At 45.1% G+C, this 14,511-nt stretch overlaps 2 pseudogenes; both read left to right on the plus strand.

Annotated features, from left to right (window-relative positions):
• The first annotated feature begins 5,692 nt into the window (after window positions 1–5,692).
• On the plus strand, window positions 5,693–6,568 carry LOC147889860 (uncharacterized; annotated as a pseudogene).
• Window positions 6,569–9,022, plus strand: LOC147889861 (uncharacterized; annotated as a pseudogene).
• The last annotated feature ends 5,489 nt before the right edge of the window (window positions 9,023–14,511 follow it).

Raw genomic sequence — 14,511 nt, forward strand, 5'->3', positions numbered from 1 at the left:
GATGGATATTTCAAATTTACAAAAGTGATGTACTTGCTATGAAGCCTACTTGTGTGGATTATTGTGTTGTTACACATTGTTGTGCACTTTGTAATTATGCGTGATGCATTTTTGTGTTCATTATATATATGGATGCTGTCAGAACGGTTGCGGGGTTATTGTGGTGGTTGTGGAGTTATTGTGGCCTAACTCTAGTTATCCCCTAAACAATAACTCTATCTTATATCTCTTAACCCTTATTAACATGAATGTCAGAGGATCTTCAAGGCCATGAGTTCTGGAAATGACATGCGCAACCACCATGATGCTGTCAAACCGATCAGCCTCAAAAATCTTCTCCTTTGTATGCAAGATAGGTGGTACCTTCTTACAACCTTCAACTATTTCAAAAGGAGCTTTTCCTGTAGAAGAATGTACTGTATTATTGTATGTGTACTCCACCAAAGGAAGAAACTTCTCCCACTATGTCTTATGCTCAGACACATAGCACTTCATCAAATCCAGCACCGTGGAATTTGCTTGCTCTGACTGTCCATCCGTCTGTGGATGGTAGGCTGAAGAAAACAGCAATGTTGTCCCCATATTGTCAAATAGACCCTTCCAGAATAAGCTAGTCATACGAGGGTCTCTATCACTGACAATAGACTCTGGCATCCCATGATACTTGAATATATGTTGCATGAACATCTGTGCCATATGATCTGCTGTAATTTTCTTGTGCACAGGGATAAAGTGTGCCTGCATGGGTGCCAAAGCTAGTGCAATCAATCAAACTTTGTCAAAGAACAAGCCAGACGTGATCAATCAATACCCAGAGATCACTCCTTGCCCAGCAATATGAATAAGATACACCTCAGGAACAAATCTCCACCACCAAGGATCAAAATCCTGACAATATTCTCATAGAAAGCATGCATGCATGTGATCCACACTGCCAGATCAGCAAACATTATTCAAACTCAACACAGACACGTCCAAAAGCAAATCGATGTCACCTCTGTGCGCTGTAGATGAAATCGCCTCCACTAGTAGCACCCAGATCTGACAAAATACGTGGAAAGCAACAAAAAGTGGCCTGCTTTTTACCCTCTGGCACAGGATATGGCTGCGCCTCAATCTCCTACACAGTGGTTTGCACCCTAGTGAATGTAAATCAGCAATAGATAACAAGAATAATACCCTAGCAATAGATTCCTCGCGTGAAACTGACATTATGCTGGAAATATGCAGAAACCTGCCCTGATTTGCAGAAATCAGCAAGAAGAAGGTGAAGAAACAAAGAACTCTCACGGTGGCAGCCTCCAGGAGAGGTAGATGTATGCCCCGCAGCTTGTGGACGGCAGAAATAACTCGAACCAGCAGCAAGCAAGCTCCAGAGAATGAAATCGTACCACCTATCAGCAAATCAGCACGCAGGAGCCACATCCTGGAAAAGAAAATCAGGCACTCTGACAAAACATGTTCTCTTCACTCTAGAAGTGGACAAAACCTGGAGCAATATTGGATCATGATCTGTAAGAACGTAGCCTAGCCGAATGATGTGACCTCCTCCCTAGCCCCACTTACTGGCATAGAATCTGTCCAATATGGCTAGAGAAAGAGACCCATGGGAAGCACTAGACCGAGACACTATAGGCTGTTCGGAATACAAGAGAAGTCATCCGACCAAGATGCATCATGGAGACCAGTACGTAGCACAAATCTATCCCACTCAACTCTCTCTCTATCTGATAGGCGTCCCTCACCTTGGCCAACCTTGTCTTCATAGAATTCAACCATGTTGAAATCTCCTCTGACTATCCACTTGTTTGCCTGAGGAAGGGAGTCAGCGAGCTGCCACCAAAAAATGCATCTGTGACTTGGGGAGGTGGGAGCTTGCACATTGAGAACACCAAAAAAGGTGTTTCCAACCGAGAGAATAGCAAAAACAGCCCTGCTCTCCACCAAAATGCCTTGCTGAATGCTAGTTGAAACCCATCGGGCTGAAACTGCTACGCATACCCACCCCTGGTGCCATCAGTTGGGCTCCAAAAAGTCCTGCTCTGCCCTCTCAAGAGTGATCTCCATCTAGCAATTCTAGCTTGAGACATCTGGAGAGGAAACCAGGGAAATGGACCGAAGCTAGTCTCTAAGCATCTGCAATCTAGAAAGTCCTGTCCTGCGTCCATCTGTATTAGTTATGAAACTCTTGCCATTCAGGTCCCTCACATTCCAAGATAAGATAGAAAAGTTAGATATCAAATAACTAAGCACCAAGCCTACCCAAACTCAAGCACAATGGCACTATCAAGAGTAATGGTGCTCTGCCATGCCGCAAGATCATGAAAATCATACCAACAAATATATATGGGCAGAGTACTGTCACCACGAACCTCAAAGAACAGAAAAAATAATGCTCTACCACCAAGACCAGGTCGAAGAATCCTAGGACAAGTATGAATTTGGGATCCTACCAGACTATGGACAGCTGAGGTCTGAGTCATGCACCAATTTCTCCCCTCTTAAGGAAAGCTACTTCAACTACTAACAAAGCTGCCCATTGAAGAGGATGTCAAAGAGAGGTGGACTCCATCATCTTCATCAAGGTCAATGTAAATGAGAGAAAATGTTGGATTCCCAAGGCAGTGGCAACTTGAAGAACTAAGTATTTCCCCTCTTGAGGAAAGCTACTTCAATTACTTGCAAAGCTATATCCCCTGGGGAAAGCTTCTTCAGTTAGTTACAAAAGCGGGAAGGGGATGTCAAAGAAAGGTGACACTGTTTCTCATCCCCATCAAGGTGTGTAGAGAAAATGTTGGATTCCCAAGGCGGTGGCAACTTGAAGAACTATGTATTTTTGCCACCAATAATCCCCTCTTGGGGAGGCTACTCCCAACTACTGGCAAACCTGCCCTAGGAAGAGGATGTCAAAGAGAGGTGGAATCCATTTCTCATCCCCATCAACATGAATGTGAATGAGTGAAAATGTTGGATCCCAAGGCATTGACAACTTGAAGAGCTATGTTAGGGGGACATCGAATTCCACTTCCCGCACATAGTTTCATGCAACCAAGAGCCATGTAGAAGTGATCATCCAGCATCTAGCAAGTGTATTAGGATCCCGAGAGGAGAAGAGGCTGTTATACCACTACCCTCGCCCTAAATGTGTTTAGGGGTCCCTCACTCAAGGGTGGTCAAAGGTTAAACACGTGACCTCCTCAAAGGAGGGCATGCAGACAGAGTTAGGGCTAGTCTTGAAACTCCCATGGAGGATAGATTTCTAACATCCAGTTCGAACAAAAGTATAACCTTTCCACTATGACTCAAATCTCATATTAGTTGTTATTAGTGAAGCGCAAAGATGCATGCTCAAGGAACTACAATTCATCATGCACTGGATCAAATTATGGAAACCATAAGGTGATAAAGATTGAAGTATATCGATCGATCCAATTAGCATTCAATCAGCATATGCACAGAAAATAACTTGCTTATCAATGGTAGTGCTACATGAAGGTTTTGCCTTTGCTAAAAGATGGTACGCATGTTAACAAGTTCATTCATTTGAATTAACATTTGCATATATGCAGAAAGTCTAATCAGCTTCAGCGTGGTTGTAGTAAGGCACCAATCAGGGCCTACTACAGAAAGCTCACGTGTAAGTGAGCTGTGGTGGTGCGGGATCCCAAAAATACAAAGTAATCCTATTCAAAAGTAAACTCAACCAAGGTCACCAAATTGATGTCAATGAAAGGTTTCAAAGTTAAATTCGGACATGCTATGTATTAGATCATGCAAAATAACCTATGAGAAAATGGCAGTCTGGATGTCCTTTATGGAGCTTTCTGAAGAGCATAAATCTCAAGTTGTCAGTCATCTCAGAGGGAGTGCTAGGAGAATTCAGCAGATAGAGAGGGTTATCCCTAAGGATTGGCAGGATACAAATGCCCTTCCTCTTTCTCCTCATCCTTGGATGGGTTCCTTCCCAGGCACAGGTGTCCCTTTGCAGGTTATTGCTCTTTGTTCACAAGGGAATACCTTGGTGTTTGATGTGCAGATTGGTGGCTGGTTACTCAAATCTTCATAGGATGCACTTTTGGATTTTCCTTTCAGCCGGAGGATTGTAGGCCTTGTTGAGCATGGGCTTGATTCAGAGTTATACGTGGACCCTCACCCCCTTCTTATTGCCCTGGGCTCACGGAGGCTTTGGCTTTATGGGGATATCCGCATAAAATTTTTACAATGGGATCCAAGGGAATGGAGATGGATTGATGCAGATAACCAGGAAAAATCTTTGCCGATACACCATGGGTAATGCCAAGAGATTTCAGCTCTCCAAGTTGGATTGGAGACCTTCTACAACTTCTCATTGGGAGAATTTTCAGATTTCTGATGACCTTCAGAAATACTTTTGGAGGAGGCTCTAGAAGTGTCTAAGGAATAGGAACGTTAGTATGTTCTTTTGGCTTTCTATCCATGGTGGAATTGCACTGAACCTTTATGCTACTTGCCCATTATGTTTGTCTGTAGTGAAATCTATTCAGCATTGTTTATGGGAGTGCAGGCATGCCAGGATTATTTGGAAAGGCCAAGTTATTTTGCTCTTTCAAACGGTCCCCTTGTTTTATGACACGGGGATCTGTTACCTGCCTTTTGGAGTTACTTCCTTTTGGAGTTAATCTGTTTGCTGTATGGCTAGAAATCGATGCTTCTGGTGAAGAATTGCAGGCATGAGCTTTGTCTACCTCTGTGCGCGCATGATCAATGCTGGCATACAATCGGTTCCCATTTTTCTTGCACTTATGATCAACGTTGTGCACATATGATGTAAACCTCTCTCTCTCTCTCGAGTCGCCTCACTTTCTCGTACAGTCTGTGCAGTTCTCTGGTGCTGGTTCGAGCCACGATTGCAAAAGAGCTACTCAGCTCTTGGTGTCGACGGCAATGTAGGTGCCAATCTCATGTTATCTGCCTCTAGTCGATGTCAGCTCAGAACAGACATGCTTTGTCGTACACACCTTCAGCGCAGCACCCACAGGTCCCTCTACTCGTGCTACTGTTACCTCTTCTCTACCGAGTTTAGAAATCTGAGCTCCCAGTCCGCTTCGTAAAATCGCTCCAATCCTACCAAAAACTGTTTCCCCTCCAGCACGCCGACTACGATGACGATCACGACCACCACGACCACCAGCAGACTCAACCGAAGAGGCGACGGTTTGGGAGCGGAGATCGTCGGGACTTTTGTTTTGGTGTACACAGTCTTCTCTGCCGTAAGAGTAATCCCTCAGCGACGTCTCTTTCTCTCTAGTTGAGGTCGGTGTTTGCCTTTGATTTGCACCTGCTGGAGTTTATGCTCTCTCTCTCTCGTTCTCTCTGGCTCTGGAAACATACATGGCTGCTCTTAATGAAGGAGATGCCACACCAGAGATCGCAAATGAGGCTGAATTTCACACACTGGGAAAGACACAAAAAATCCCCAAGTTTCATATCCGGAAAGGCAGAGAATGGACGCTCTCTCCAAGCTCAAAGAGATTGGGAAAAACCCCCAAGATGATTGATGAAGTAGTATATAACGAGATGTACAAATTGGTAAGAGCAGAGATGCGCACCATGCGGGAGGAAATTATGCAAGAAAGTCGACACACAAGCAAAAGTAACGTATGAGCAAATAAAGAAGCAGATGGAAACCGAAGTATGCAAAGCCAAGAAGGAAATGGAAAAGCAGCTCAAGGTTGAAATGCAAGAACTGAAAGCGAACATGCAAGCACAGTTATTGCGTGAAATGCAATCCAGATTGCGGGCTGAAGTGGAAGTACACCAAGTATTGCTACAAAAGGATATGCATAAGATTATGAAAGATTATGTAAATGCTGAGACAAGGGCCATGGAATCGGTAAAAGATAAGGAAATGGCAGAATTGAAATCGCAACTTGAGGCTTGTAAAAATGATGTATCTGCGGCCATGGACAAAGAGTCTCAGAAAAGCAGGGAGGCAATTGCAGCCGTGGAGGCAAGTGTTGTTAAAGTGAAAGCAAATGTTGAAAAAGAGGTGCATACTTGGGTCGAGGTGGCTAAAGATGCAAAAAAACAAGCACAAGAAGTCGGCAATGAGATGAAAGAAAACGCACCATGGATTGAAGTGGTCAAGAAAAACAGAGGAGTAACAGCTAATAAAATAGAGGTCATGAATGCCACACTAGAGGAAGATGCAAGGAGAAAGGCTCGGATCTTGCATGTTAGAATTGTGGGATGGGAATAAAAAGAGGATGCCACTAAAGATGCGAAGACACTAGCATTGAAGATAGGGGCGGAAAGTGTACCTATTGCTGCTGCATGGCGGGTAGGAAAAGATGACACCCGGCCCAAGGCCTTGATTTTACGATTTGAGGACATGGGGGGAAAAAAGGCATTTTTGTCCAAAAGGACAGTCCTCAAAGGTCAGAAGATCTACTTAGACGAGGACCTCACTCCTGCACAAGTGGCACATAGGAAGGAATGCATGCCAAAGGTGCTTGAAGCCCAGGAACAGGGCAAGTGGGTCGTGTACAGAGATGGGAGAGTTATCATCACAGAGAGGAGATCCACATGACGGTATGCGGCCTCGGAGACTTTAAGGTTCAGTATATGGAACTATAATGGTTCTCTGAGGCTAGATGCGGGCTATTTTGACAATTCTTTTAAGCATGCAGATATCACTATTTACACAGAGACACACCAGTGCAAGGGGAGGAAACTTCCAGATGTCAAAGGTTTTAGGTGGGAATCAGTATGTCGACCACAGCCACGGATGGCAGGAGGGACTAGAGGCTCTGGGGGAGTAGCAATATTGTATAGAGAGGATTTGCGAGACATAGTACATGTCATTCATAGAGATGCAGAAGCCAGATACATGTGGATCCGAGTGGACAGAGGGGACCCTAGGGATTTATATGTAGCTGCATGTTACTTTCCACCTGCCTACTCGAGGTATGCACCTGAGGGCGAATCGCCGTACTTGCCATTATATGAGGACATTATGAGATATGCGAGCATGGGGGAGATATTGCTAGTAGGGGACTTTAATGCCCGTACACACTTGAGGCAGACATCAATATATGACTCGAGTGATGCCATCTACAAAGAGATCAACGCAGAGGAGGTGGGTTTGCATAGGTCGGCACAGGACTTGGGAGATGTGACAGAATATGGTACACATTTCTTAGCATTAGGGAGTGCCCATGGATTGATTATCTTCAATGGTCTGTCTTATTGGCCAGGTTCAGATGCTCTTACATGCTAGAACCCGAAAGGAGGTGCTAGTACAGTTGATTATTTGATGGGGTTGCCGTCTCTAATCCCACAGATCCGTGATTTCAGTGTATCTAGCAGACCCATTGTAGTGGTTGCGGACCATGCTATATTGAGGTTTATTGTGTCAGGAGGATGCTGGAGGGGGGCAATCAGGCCTTAGTTTCAGAGACAACCTAGATACCAATTCATGGAGGAGACTGCTACAGTGTATGGAGATGCAGTGTGGGACAAAATTATGGTGGTGCTAGACCCTCGTGGTCCCCTGGAGGAGATCACCCGTGGTTTGACAAAGGTATTACATGTGTCAGCACAGTATGCATTCCCACACACAACAATATCATCCACCCCTCCTTGCAGCACTGCCCCACAAAATAGTTGGTATGACGATGAGTGTCATATGATGCGCAAACAATTACAGCAGGAGGTTGCTACAAACACTCGGACACACAAGCAAGCCAAGGCCATCTTCTCACGCCTAATACGGAAGAAGAAACGGGCCTACTTAGCTAGATTGGAGGCAGAGATCTACCAATTATTCTTGGGACAAAACATCAAGAAGGCATGGAGGATGTTTCAGGAGAGACAGCCTGGTACACCGATTGTAGCACCAGAAGCTTGGGCCGACTATGCGCAGTCATTATATGATATACCAAGACATCCACCGATTCTGTACCCACAGGATACGAGGCCTACATATTGCTCCTTCTTCAAATTGCATATGGTCAATGATGCCATTGACAGATTGGGACATGGAAAGACTTTGGATCATGATGGATTAGCGGGAGAGCACTTCATGTATGCACAGGACATTGTGGCACCGCTTCTTGTGCATGTGTTTAATAGAGCAGTTTGTGAAGGATTCCCCCCTAGCTGGACAGAGCATACCATTGTACCGCTCTTTAAGAGTGGAGATCCGATGATGCCCAACAATTACAGGACTATCATGATTGGCCACTGCCTGGCCAAGATATATGGATCCATCTTGGAAAATGAGTTGAGCAGATGGGTAGCAATGTATGGACACAGAGCGGTAGGACAGGCAGGTTTTAGGCGAGGTTACACCACTTTGGATCACATCCTGACTCTCCGGGCACTCATAGAGGAAGGCAAACATCATCATAAAAGGATATATTGTTGCTTTGTAGACTTCCGCAAAGCCTTTGACACAATCCCATGGACCAGGCTGATGGAAAGACTACAGGATATTGGAGTATCACATGAGATGCAGTGGGGGATATATGCCTTGTATGAGACGGTGATGGGCCGAGTTTAAGCACCTAGAGGGTTGTCAGATGCAGTTATGAGTACTATTGGTGTGAAGCAGAGGTGCCTTCTCTCTCCCACACTATTTGGCATATACATTGATGAGCTCTCAGAGTATATCAACAGGATAGGAGGACCTGCTGGAGCCAGCCTAGCAGGAGTGTTGATACCCATACTGCTCTATGCAGATGATGTAGTTTTGATTGCAGATTCCCCGGAAGGATTACAAAGACATTTAGATGCGCTACAAGCTTTTTGTGAGGACAGGGATCTAGCAGTAAACCTTGGGAAAACCAAGGTGATGGTATTTAATACTACATAGGCTTGGGTAATGCGCTCAACACAACAGTTCACTTTCAAAGGTGAGACAGTAGAGCAGCTACGATCTTATGTGTACCTCGGGGTGATCTTTTCTGGTCCACAATTTTCATTGAGAGCCGCGATTGATGCCAGATTGGATAGAGGCTATGCAGCTTTGGGGGCACTATAGAGACAGTGTGCACATGTACAGTTCCAAGAGCCACGCACAAAATTATGGTTGTTTGAGACATTGGTGGTGCCCACACTATTTTATGGTGCAGCTATATGGGGCCCCAGTGTAGGGGGTGCAACTGAGTGGAGGAGATTGGAAAGGCCATTAGTGACACTGATTGCCCGCATGATCCGGAGCAAGCCATCTGTACCACATCTGATAATACGAGCTGAATTAGCAGCTGCTCCACTGGTGATTGAGGCTCTGTTCGAGGCAGTAACTTGCATACATAGATTGTGGGATCTACCTGGCTCCAGATATGCACGGTTGGCTATGATATCATCCATGCAGCTAGCAGAGGAGGGTCAAACATGGTGCTGGTATGCTCAGCTACAGAGATGGTTCGTAGAGCATGAGTTGACAATGGATGCACTCCCACCCTTTCAATACAGTTTGGATTGTCCCAAGTTAGACCTGGGCCATGACCGAAACAAGATCATTAGAGCTGATATTATCAAGTTGGAGACTGAGAGAACCTGGACTAGACCACATGATCCCCTAGGGAAGAAGATGGCACACTACCAGAACCATTTTCTTCATTTATCTCAAGATGAACTTATAGCCAGGCCAACATACATGGACACACACCTATCTCACGAGCTACGTAGTATTATTGGCCAAATCGAACCTCATCACATCAGTTGAGAATAGAGACAAGGAGATACACCCACACAGCCCATCAGGTTCGGATATGTCAGTTATGCCAACAGGAGGAGGAGACAGAGGAGCATTACGTATGTAGATGCACGATATATTATGAAATCCGAGGAAGATACCACTGTCTATTCAGAAAGGGATTTGGCCCACTCCGTAGGGTGATGGAGTACGAAGATAAAAAATGCTTGGGTTTGTTTTTATCAGAGCTCAAGCGACATAGAGAGACTTTGTTGGGAGACAGACAACCGAGACCAGAGCCCCACCCAGGCAAAGTACACTCAGAGACTTCTTCACTGCCAGCACCTCAACTAGTTTTATGCCCTCCCCGCCATCAGAAACCCCTGGCGCCACCACCATCTTATCACACACAACAGATTGCCACACTCTAGTGGTGTGATTTTGGACCGAGCCATCGCCATATCCAGGTTATGGAGGCCCAGGCCCCCAAGACCCCATGCCCGGCACCCATATCTTCATCAGATCCGTGCCATCATTGCCAAACACTGGAAACGTTTGGCACCGAGTTATGAGATCCTAGAGCTACCCATGATTGGGATTTTTGACATAAGAAGAGTGCAACCTTTTTATTGATTAGCTTTCTGCCTATGCTGATCAATTGGTACTTTTAGTAAATACTTGCTTGGTATTTCATTAGTTTTGGGTCACTTGCAGTCCCTCTGACTGTAAGTACCTTTAGTAGCTCTCAGCCTTCAGCTTATGTATTTTGTTGTTCTCTTTGATGAGACAACACTAGCAAATGTATCAACTGTTTTAGTCTCATAGGCCGTTTGGCCTTTTATAGACGTTGATATATATCTATCTATCTATCTATCTCATGACTTTAATTATTTTATAAGAGGCATGACCTCTCCTGGGCTCTTTCAGTATAGGGATAGGATGTACAGATTTTTCCTTTGCATGATGTCCCACCTGAACCCTTCAGGAGGCCAGGGCTTCCGTGGACACCTCTTGGGAGATTCTAGGTAGCCTCACAGCTTGGCATGAAGGCAAGATGCACTGAGGCTTTGGATGGTTCTCAGGTTCACCCTTCTTCTACCTTGGCTAGTATTTGGATTGATTGTATACATACTCTTATGGCCATTTGGGCAAGCATGCAGGGGATCTCGCATGCTACCACCTTGAAGCGTGTTTGCTTTCTTAGGGAATGGAGGGGATCGCCCTTTTTTCCGGGCTCTACCACTTGGTTGTCTTGGCACTTCCAGCCACAACCCTAGTTTTTTACTCCTACTCTTTGAGGAGTTTTTAGGACCATCTAGGTCTTCATTGTATTTTTGATTGGAGCCTTCTCCTATCGGGTTCTTTCATACTTAGTAGAAGTCTAATCTATGGAGAGGAAAAAAAGTTACACAGCCCTATACAGAAATCTTTTTTCCTCGTCTTACTCTTGTGTTTTTCAAAATAAGCCTTCACAACTCTAGGCTCTTTCCAAGCAACTGTTCACACCTAACCTAACGTCTTTATGAAACCCACTCTGCCCCACCTCATGGAAACAAAAGTTGGCACATTTTTTGAAAATCCTGGAACTTTGGTATCTCAATTTTCATGAATTTTACCTTGTCTAGAAATTTAAAGAATTCCCCACCTCCCTCTAGAATCAATAGTGGATTGAGGGTTACATCATAATGCTGAAATCCTTTACCAAACATTAAATACATATGTTACCAGCCAATGAGAAGTCCTGCACTATGTATAAGATGTCGCCTTGCAGAGGAATCCTATTAGCATTACTTGTGGAGTTGTTAGAGTGCCATAGTGGTTTGAGTTTATTCAAGTTATTCTATTACATCACATCTAAGTCCTTCACAATGACATGGGTGATAGCTCTGTGGACCAGAGGGTTTGGTGCATTTGCTTTATATGAGTTTGGGGCTCGGGATCTCATCCTTTCTTCATGCACAATCATCTCAAACAAGGTCCTACACATCATAGCATCATGGATCCACAAGATCTATATTTTGTTCCTATCCTCACTCAAGATACTCTACCTTCTTTACAAGCAGGATCATGTGCACATATCTTAGGAGGCCATCCATCCACCACAACTATTGCTTCCATATAGGCAGATCTTATTGTTACCATATGGAGCTAGTGGGAGGGTTTAATTGGGTCCTCTACAATTGCTCATGAGTGATTGATTTCATTTATGAGGATCTAGGATTGCTCTTTGGTTTTTCATTGGATGCCACTAGGGATGCCGTGGCATGATAGACCACTCCCATGGCTATTTTCTCATATTGTCAAGGCCAAGGATAGAGTCCACACTCTCCTGGCTCTTGTATAAACTATTTTGACTGGAAGGAATTACATCATTTCCTTAAATAACAGCTTTTAGATGCGGATGTCGTGGCATTGTAGACCACCCCCATGACTATTTTCTCATATTGTCTAGGCTAGGGATAGAGTCCTCAGCCTCCCACCTCTTGTATAAATTGTTTTGAATGGAATAGGTTACATCATTTCCTTAAATAAAAACTTTAAGACAACATGTTCTCCCTCTGTCTAGCAAGGATGGAACATACAAACTAAGGTAAAAATATGTATAGCTGTCATCTCACACACTCTACTTTACATACTCCATAAGAGCTTTACATACCCATTCTCCAAGTGCTATTCCATTCAGCTACAGAAGGTCATATGTCCCATTGGACTATCTTTCCACCATACACCCTCCTTCCCACCTAACCATGAACCTCATGTCTAGGAAGGGATCACGTCAGCTATCACACTCAAGACCAAGTTCCCCTCTTGGAAAGGCTCCATACGAGCTTGTTCATCCAACTTTGATTTTGTGATTTTGTGTTAGGCCTCCATCTTTTGTCTACGTTTGGCTGGTATCACCAAATCAAACAATTTGTCCATATCGTGGATTTGGAATTTCAACATGTTAAAAAATAACGAGAAGCAGTTTTGCAATGTTGACCTCAATCAAAGAGGGTAGACAACGGTCAACTAGAGTATTTTTCTATTTTATTATTTGTTTCATTCATTTGGTAAGTGAGGACGCTCATAAAGGACCAGTATTGGTCAAAGGGAAAGAGCAATAGCTAACAATGAATGGGTGATTGTTGATATATTTGTTAATTTTTGTTGCAAGATTTCGAGTGGTAAATTGTCCCCACTTTAAGGAAAAAAGCTTTCACATGCAGACAAAGAAACCACAAGCCAGGTGACCAATTCTACAAGACACTAGCATCAAGAAAAGCAGCAATTGAAGGAAAAAGTGGTGCTTTATGTGAAAAGCACCTAGCTTTACACAAAAAGCTCTAGTTTAAGACTAGTCTAAGCCTACAAATTGAAGAGCCCTCGCACTCTATGGCTCAATCGAGCTTGTATTGCATCCATGCTCTCAATCCGAGCGTCTTATATCATACTATTGTTTCAAGTAATAAATCCTAAGGGGGAACCTAGTGTTTCGTACACGGTTTCTGTAACTCCACGATATGCATCTACAGTCAATTCTTACTGAAATGTTCCTTATTTCTTAGCAAAACTACATCATAAGACATACTACAGCATACACATCACACCCAAACTAGGATCCAGGGCAACATGCATTCGTAGATCCCCCCAAGGTATCTTATTAATTGGAAATGCCTGTACAATTGTTCAACAACCTTTGGTAGCATACATGATACCCACAATCGTGAGGATTATCCAATACAAGGGGGAGGGATGCTCCCAAGCCCCAAAAATAGCAATTGGCCTACATGCCCTAGGCATAGGCCCTAGTGCTAGGTACATGCCACCTATCTAGCACACTCGCACACTAGAGATTTCCTAGAAGCCCTCAATCACACACGCTTCCCTTGCTTTGAGGTGTGCCTCCTTAAAAAAAGGGTATTTTACCCCTCTTGGTACCTACAACAATTAATTAAATGCACCAACACATGGTACACATTAATTATTAGCCTTGCATGCAAATAAAAAAAGGAATCTTGACTAATCCTAGTCACAGTGGGCATCCCTACTAAACACATGTGCACACAACATAAAACACAAAGTCGACCCTGTTTGACGAAGGTTAAACTACTTCAACCAGGGTCAAATCCTTTGACCAAAGTCAACATCTGATTCCAGGTTGACCGAAGTCCAACCAATTGGGCCGAATCCCATTCTTCTTGACCAAATTCAAGTTCTTTGACTTGTCAATGCTTTGACTAAGCCAATGCCTTTAATTCTTGGGTTGACATAGTCAAATTCTCAACAACACATCAATCCACTCCCACTTATTCAAGTTACACTGAAACTTCGCAACTTTGAGCCGAGATGAGCTACTGCTCCTCCCCGTGAGCTACTGCCCCCCCCTCTCCCTCTCTTAGCTAGCCCCCTCTCCCTCTCCCTCTCCCTCGCTGCCCCCCCTCTCCGCCCCTTGCTGCTCCTCCTCTCCCTCCCCTCTCGCCAGCCCCCTCTCCCTCCTCCCTCACCCTCCCTCTCCCCTTCCTCCTCCCCGCCCTCCCTCTCCCCCACCCCGCTGGCCCCTACCTCTCCCTCCCTGTTGCCCCTACCTCTCCCTCCCCGCCCTACCTCTCCCCCACCCGTCAGCCCCCCCGCCCTCCTTCTCCTCCCCCGTCCCCTCCCCCATCATCCCTCCCCCCCTCGCTACCCCCCTCCCCGCTACCCCCTTCTCCTCCGCCCTCCCTCTCCCTCGCTAGCCCCGCCGCCCCCTTCTCCTCCCCCGCCCCCCTCCCTCGCCCTCCCTCTCCTCCCCCGCTGCTCTCCCCCTCCCCACTGCCCCCTTCTCCTCCGCCCTCCCTCTCCCCCGCCAGCCC

This window comes from Dipteris shenzhenensis, chromosome 20 (assembly GCF_047967505.1).
Source record: "Dipteris shenzhenensis isolate YYH24624 ecotype China chromosome 20, Dip_SZ_1.0, whole genome shotgun sequence".
NCBI classification, from domain to species: domain Eukaryota; kingdom Viridiplantae; phylum Streptophyta; class Polypodiopsida; order Gleicheniales; family Dipteridaceae; genus Dipteris; species Dipteris shenzhenensis.